Source organism: Tachyglossus aculeatus, chromosome 19 (assembly GCF_015852505.1).
Source record: "Tachyglossus aculeatus isolate mTacAcu1 chromosome 19, mTacAcu1.pri, whole genome shotgun sequence".
Taxonomy (NCBI): domain Eukaryota; kingdom Metazoa; phylum Chordata; class Mammalia; order Monotremata; family Tachyglossidae; genus Tachyglossus; species Tachyglossus aculeatus.
In genome coordinates, this window is record NC_052084.1 from 23,677,891 (window position 1) to 23,684,879 (window position 6,989).

The 6,989-nt window shown below is 46.6% G+C and overlaps 1 pseudogene; it reads left to right on the top strand.

Annotated features, from left to right (window-relative positions):
* Nucleotides 1-560: 560 nt before the first annotated feature.
* Nucleotides 561-1,505, top strand: LOC119940659 (annotated as a pseudogene).
* Nucleotides 1,506-6,989: the final 5,484 nt, after the last annotated feature.

A 6,989-nucleotide genomic window follows, 5' to 3' on the forward strand; every position in this document is an offset into this window, starting at 1 on the left:
TACTGTGAGTCTGCACAGGCCCTTATCTGATCCGATATCATGCCCCTAGTAGTAGTGTAGTATGTTGTTGTTGTCATATGCTATCAGGTCATGTCTGACCCATTGCAACATCGTGGACACATCTCTCCCGAATGACCCACCCCCAACTTCATTCATTCTGATAGTGTATCCATAGGGTTTTCTTGGTAAAATATGGAAGCGGTTTTCCATAGACCCCTTCTGCACAGTAAACCTGAGGCAGCGAATGTGTCTACCAACTCTGTTGTATTGTGCATTCCCCAGTGCTTACTACAGTGCTTTATACACAGTAAATATTCATTAAATATCACTGATATATTGAGAAGGAGGAGGGGTAGGAATAGGTGTAGGAGTAGAATTTATTGAGCCCCCACTTGGTGCAGCATATTATTCTACGCTCTTGGGAGGTACAGAATAATGAACTGACATGTTACCTGTCCACAGGGAGCTTTTACTAATACTCTGTGCTCAGGCACTACTGGTAAATAGCTTCCATTTTGCTTTGCAGCATCCAAAGTGAAAGAGATCCCTGCCAGGAAGAGATGGGAGTGACCAACCATAGCTCTATGGGAGATTTCATCCTGGCAGGCTTCTCTAACCAGCCAGAGGTGGAAGTGCTACTGTTTGGGCTCCTCTCCATCTTCTACTTCCTGACCCTAGTGGGCAACTCGACCATCATCCTGGTATCCTGTCTCGACCCTCGTCTCCACACCCCCATGTACTTCTTTCTAAGCAACCTCTCCTTCCTGGAGCTCAGCTTCACCACTAGTTGTGTCCCCCAGATGCTGGTCAACCTGATTCGTTCAGACAGGGTCATCAGCCACCTTGGTTGTGTTGCCCAGCTTTATATTTTCCTGTGGCTTGGAGCCACCGAGTGTGTCCTGCTAGTGGTCATGGCCTTCGACCGTTATGTGGCCATCTGTCAACCCCTGAACTACTTGACTATTATGCATCGACGGCTCTGCTTCCTGCTGGCTACTGTGGCTTGGGGGGCTGGGCTAATTCAGGCCTTGATCCAGTCTTCGTCCACCCTCCGCCTGTCTTTCTGCCACACCTGACTGGTGGACGACTTCGTGTGTGAGGTGCCTGCTCCGATCCACCTTGCATGTGGGGACACCAACATCAACGAGGTCCAGATGTCTGTGTCCAGTGTCCTCTTCTTGGTGGTGCCCTTGATTTTGATCCTGGTTTCCTATGGCCACATTGCTGGGGCTGTGATGAGTATAAAATCAGGTTTAGGATGCCGCGAGGCCTGGAGAACTTGTGGAGCCTATCTGGTGGTTGTCTCCCTCTTTTACGGCACCGTCTCAGCCATCTACCTCCATCCCAAGAACCACTATGCTCAGCTGAAGGGTAAATTCCTCACCCTCTTGTACACTGCGGTCACCCCCTTGCTCAACCCGTTCATCTACTCCCTGTGGAACAAGGAGGTCAAGGAGGCTGTTAGGAGGCTGGCAAGGATAGGTAGAGGCTTCCAGGAGACTTGAAAAGCTGAACCAAGAGCGGTGGCCTAATAGTGGAAGGATGTGACTTACCTTGAAGGGTGGGCATGAGGGACTCCTCTCCAAGATCGGGGTACTATTAGAATTCTAGAACAGGAAAGGAACTCAAAAGATCAGCTAGGCTAGATTTTTGCTTTCAGTTTGGTTCAGTGCCTAACCATACAGGTCATACAGTGGGCCTTTACTCTTAGTTTCCTTAGCTGCATGACTGAGAGGAACAAGCATGGGTTTGGGAGTCAGGAGAACTGGGTGCTAGTCCCAGCTTGGCCACTAGCCTGCTGAGTGACTTTGGACAAGTCTTTGAACCTCTCTAGGCCTCAGTTTTCTCATATGTAAAATGGTGATAATATACCAGCTCTCGCTAGAAGTAATATATTTACTTAATGCTTACAATTTGCAGAATTCTGTGTTAAGCCTGGGAGAGAATGCACAGGTGGAAATTAGACACAATCCCTATCCTTCAGGGGGCTCAGAATCTATCGCTGAGATTGTAAGCTTCGTGTGGGACAGGGAGTGTATTTTCATACGATTGTCTTGTGTCGTTCTGCAGTTATTGCCCCATTTCCAAGCTTCTTGAGCAGGTTGTCTACACCAACGGTCTCCACGTCCTCTCCTCCAATTCTTTTCTTCACTGCCTCTAATCTGGCTTCTACCTTCTTCACGCCATGGAAACTACCCTATAAAGGTCAGCTTTAAACTCCTTTTTGCTAAATCCAATGACCTTTACTCCATCCTAATCCTCCTAGACCACTCAGCTGACTTCTACACTGTGAACCACCCCCTTCTCCTGGAAACATTGTCTAACCTTGGCTTCACTGGCACTGCCCTCTCCTGGTTCTCCTCTTATTTCTCTGACACTCATTCTCATTCTCTTTCATAGGCTCCACCTCTGCCCCGCACCCCCTAACTGTGGGATCTCTCAGGGCTCAATTCTGGATACCTTTCTATTCTTCGTTTACATACACTCTCTTGGAGAACTCATTCACTCCCATGGCTTCAACTAACATCTCTGTGCAGATGATTCCCAAATCTACATCTGCTACCCTGATCTTTCTCCTTCTCCACAATCACGTATTTCCTCCTGCCTCCAGGACATCTCTACCTGGATGTTCCTTTGATACCACAAGCGCCACTTGTCCAAAACATAACTCCTCATTTTCCAACCCAAACCCTGTGCTCCCCCTAATTTCCCCATCACTGTAGACAGTACCACCTTTCTCCCTGTCTCATACGCCCATAACCTTGGTATTATCCTCAACTCATATCTCTCATGTACCCCACATATTCAATCTATCACCAATTACTGTTGTATCTACCTTCACAACATTGCTAGAATCCATCTTTCCTCTCCATCTGAACTGATACCTCTTTTATCCAAGAACTTTTACTATCCCACTTTGATTACTGACGTCTCTGCCTCCTGTCTCTCCCCACTCCAGTCCATCTTCACTCTGCTGCCATGATAATTTTTCTACAAAACTATTCAGTCCATATTTCCCTACTTCTCAAGAACCTCCAATGGCTGTCTATCCACCAACACATGAAACAGAAACTTATTACCAATTGCTTTAAAGCACTCGATTACCTGGCCCCCCATCTACCTTGTCTCACTGATTTCCTTCTACAACCCAGCTGTTCTCTTTGAACCTCTAATGTCAACCTTCTCACAGTACCCCCATTCTGTCTATCTCCTTTCCAACCCCTCGCCCACATCCTGCCTCTACCTACAATCACTTTTCTCTCCTCCAAAAGCTTTTTAAAATCACACCCCCTCTAAGAGGCCTTCCTCAACTAAGCCCTCATTTCCCCTACTCCCTCTCCTTTCCCCCACTCTCAGCCTCATAGCACTTATGTACATATCCGTAATTTCTTTTTATGTCTGTCTCTTCCTCTAGGCCTGCCTTCCCTTCTAGGCTGTAAATTCATTGTGAGCAAGGAACTTGTCTATCAAATCTATTATATTATACTCTCCCAAGTGCTTAGTTCAGTGTTCTTCACATGGTAAGTGAACAGTAAATGCGATTAACTTATTGATTGATAGGTTTCTACACCAGTGTTTAGAATGATGCTTTGGCACCTGGGAAGCACTTTATAAAGCATTTAATAAATACCACAACTAAGAAATTAATTGATGCATAAACAAACTGGCTGAGGGTTGAAGAGTCAGCACACCATTTAGTAGCCTATTCCTGTACTGAACTATGCTGGGAGTCCAGGTGTTTTTGATCTACTTTCTCCCTGAAAATCCCCTGACTTCATTTTGCTTTCTAATAAGGACCAAATCAGCTGAGATTGTCTGCCAAGGTGCTCCAAGGCAATATCTCAGAGTCCAAGATCAGAGCAGCGTATGGGGTGCTGACCAAATGAGAAGCAGCGTGGCTTAGTGGCAATTACCCGGGCTTGGGAGTCAGAGGTCGTGAGTTCTAATCCTGCCTCTGCCACTTGTCTGCTGTATGACCTTGAGCAAGTCACTTAACTTCTCTGGGCCTCATTTACCTCATCTGTAAAATGGGGATTAAGATTCTGAGACCCAAGTGGGACAATCTGCTTACCCTGTATCTATCCCAGCGCTTAGAACAATGCTTGGCATATAGTAAGCGACTTACAAATATCAAAATCATTATTATTATTCACTGTATTAAGCCCTGGAGTTTATACAAGATAATCATATTGGACAGTCCTTGTCTACACAGGGCACAGTTTTAGAATCAGGGAGAACAGAGAAGCAGCTTGACCTACTGGAAAGAGCACAGGTCTGGGAGCCAGAAGATCAGGGTTCTAATCTTGACTTGGCCACTTGCCTACTGTATGAGTTGAGCAAGTCACTTAATTTCTCTGTACCTCAATTTCCTCATCTGTAGCATACGGATTCAATACCCATTCTCCCTCTGACTTATAGTGTGAGCCCTGTGTGGGAAAGGGACTCTATTTGATCTAAGAGAATGCTTGGCACAAAGTCAGCACTTGACAAATTCTTGTCTTGTCTTATGTCATCGAGTCTTCTCTGACCCATAGCGATGCCATGGGCACATCTCTCTCAGAGTGGCCTACCTCCCTCTGCAATCATTCTGGTAGTGTCTCCATAGAGTTGGGGTTTCTTTGGTAAAAATATGGAAGTGGTTTACCATTACCTCCTTCCACACAGTAAACTTGAATCTCTGTCCTCGACTTACTCCCAAGCCATTGCTGCCCAGGACAGGTGAGTTTTGACTTGTAGCAGATTGCTGTGCACTCACTAGCCACTGCCTAAGCTAGGGATGGAATTAATATGCCTCTGCTTGACTCTCCCTCACATAATCAGGACTGGTAAGAGTACAGGAAACTCTCCAGGATGACCCTGAGAAGGGACTTGACCAATGCCACCACTATCAGAATTTTTAACAGGTATTTTTGCTCAGGTTTGACAGACAAGGAAAATAATAAATTTTAAAAAGTACAAAAAGACTAATAGCAGTCTGTATCTTGGAGGAGTAGTTTCAGGTTCATCATGACTCAGAGTACAAAAATAACAATAGTTACAGCCACAGCTTCACTCTTGGGCCTTCTCCACATTCTGAAGGTTGAGAAGATCTTATGAAGTGTTTGCTTCTTTCTGAGAGGCTTGATGGGAAGTACTATTGATGTTGGGACAGGACAACTTTTCTCTTGTAAAGCAGACATCAGTCTGATGGAGATGGGACCATCAGAGGCTCTCACGTTTGCTGCTGCTATTAACTACAATGGTAGAGCAAAGCTAGGGCTGATGAGAAATTTTATGTGGGGCTAGGATTGTTTTTCTCCCAGACAGCAGAGAACCTACTGAGTTCCAAGCACTGCACTAAGCTCTTGGCAAAATGTAACAGATAAATGTGTGTACATGCATATATGCACAGGTGCACAAGTACCTTAATTAATGGAGGGCTTCTAGCCCCCATTCCACTCATCCACCTCTGAGGATAAAAACCCAGTGGGGGTGTGGCAGGCAGGATGGATGGAGTGGGATGGATGCAATGGATTCCTTCAATGTCTTGACTTATTCCACTGAATAAGTACCAACGTTTCACTCTGAAGGCAGGCAAAAAGAGGGAAGGTATTTTATAGAATGTGGGGGAGGGGGCACAGGCTTCATAGAGTTAACATGCCAGAGAGTTACCTGACTGAAATTCTTGGTCTTCGTCTTGTCAGAGGCTTAGGATAGGTGAGGCTGGCAGTTGGGCCAAATATTTTAGGAGCAAGGGGGAATTGCTCCCATCATGCCATAAATTTGGTACCTCTGGTATACAGGGTGAATAGCCCCGATTTAATAATAATAATAAAATAATAATAATAATAACGGTATTTGTTAAGTTCTTACTATGTGCCAAGCACTGTTCTAAGGGCTGGGGTAGATACAAAGTAATCAGGTTGCCCATATGGGACTCAGTCTTAATCCCCATTTTACAGATGAGATAACTGAGGCACAGAGATGTTAAGTGACTTGCCCAAAGTCACACAGCTGGCAAGTGGCCCTGCCAGTGCCACACTGCCACTGTCTGCCTCCTTCGCTCTGATGCTCGACCAGCTGAACGCTGCTGGCAAAAGTCTGAACACCAAGCCAACCTTGTTCACTTCAAGTTTATCCTTTCCTGCCTTATCTCTGCCCTCTCCTCTGCCAGGCAAAACTATTTTTCCTCCCTTATTGACACTCATGCCCATAATCCCCGTCAGCTGTTCTGTACATTTACTTCCCTTCTCAGACCCCCTGTTCCTCCCTCCTCCGTCCCTCAACCCCAAAGATCTGGCCTCCTTCTTCATTAGTAAAATTAACTCCATCAGGTCTGAGATCCCCAAAGTCACCCCTCCCCCTTCTCCATCCCCCCCTGCTCTGAACCCTCTCCGCTACTCTCCCATCCTTCCCAGCAGTATCTTCAGATGAGATCTCCTCCCTCTTCTCAAGTGCTACTCCATCCACCTGTGCTTCACACCTCATTCCCTGTCATTTTACTGTATCAGCCTCCTCTCCGATCTCCCATCCTCGTGTCTCTCCCCACTTCAATCCATACTTCACACCGCTTCCGGGATTGTCTTTGTCCAGAAAGGTTCTGGGCATGTTACTCCCCTCCACAAAAATCTCCAGTGCCTACCAATCAACCTACGCATCAGGCAGAAACTCCTCACCCTCGGCTTCAAGGCTCTCCATCACCCTGCCCCCTCCTTCCTCACCTCCCTTCTCTCCTTCTACAGCCCAGCCCACACCCTCCGCTCCTCTGCCACTAAACTCCTCACGGTGCCTCGTTCTTGCCTGTCCCACTGTCGACCCCCGGCCCACGTCATCCCCCTGGCCTCCCTCCCCACATAGGCCAAAGTAGCATTCTTCCTCACTTCAAGGCCCTACTGAGAGCTCATGGCAATCTCCAATCATCAGACCAGTCAATCCTGAGAGAATGGATTTTTCTGAGTTTGATCTCAGAATCTACACTCTCCCTCTGCCCCCAAATAATCCTGGCTTGC